Source organism: Oncorhynchus mykiss, chromosome 1 (assembly GCF_013265735.2).
Source record: "Oncorhynchus mykiss isolate Arlee chromosome 1, USDA_OmykA_1.1, whole genome shotgun sequence".
Lineage (NCBI taxonomy): Eukaryota > Metazoa > Chordata > Actinopteri > Salmoniformes > Salmonidae > Oncorhynchus > Oncorhynchus mykiss.
The window spans coordinates 30,400,647-30,401,093 of record NC_048565.1 but is presented as its reverse complement, the minus strand read 5'-3'; positions in this window follow the sequence as shown (position 1 = coordinate 30,401,093).

Here is a 447-nt window from a genome sequence, read left to right as displayed (position 1 = left end):
TTTAAACCTGGTTATCAATGTCATGCAGCAATAGTGATTCCAATTCATTGATGATCAGACAAAGGTAATAGATAGTATCCAATAGCAGCCTAAAGCCTCAAAGAGCAGCCATAGGCTACCCTACTGTAGAAAGCCATAAAGTGCCTGTACCTTTAAGGTTTGTGGTATTTTCCATATTGTTCGTATCTCAACCGCAATGTAGTTTCAAACACAATCTTTCAAAGTTTGACTGGGGAATTGAGGTGAGGATGCAAACAGTGCCACTGCCGTTTGGAAAAAGGAAGATAAAAAAAATACGTTATAAAAATATATCAACCTAGGATTTGTTCCGAGACAAATGGTCTTCGTTCAAGATAAACATTGAATAATAATGGTGGAGCGATTAAAAGGATAATGTATTCAATCGATTTAGATTTTTGTCGCTTGGATTAGTTCTGCAGCCTTCTC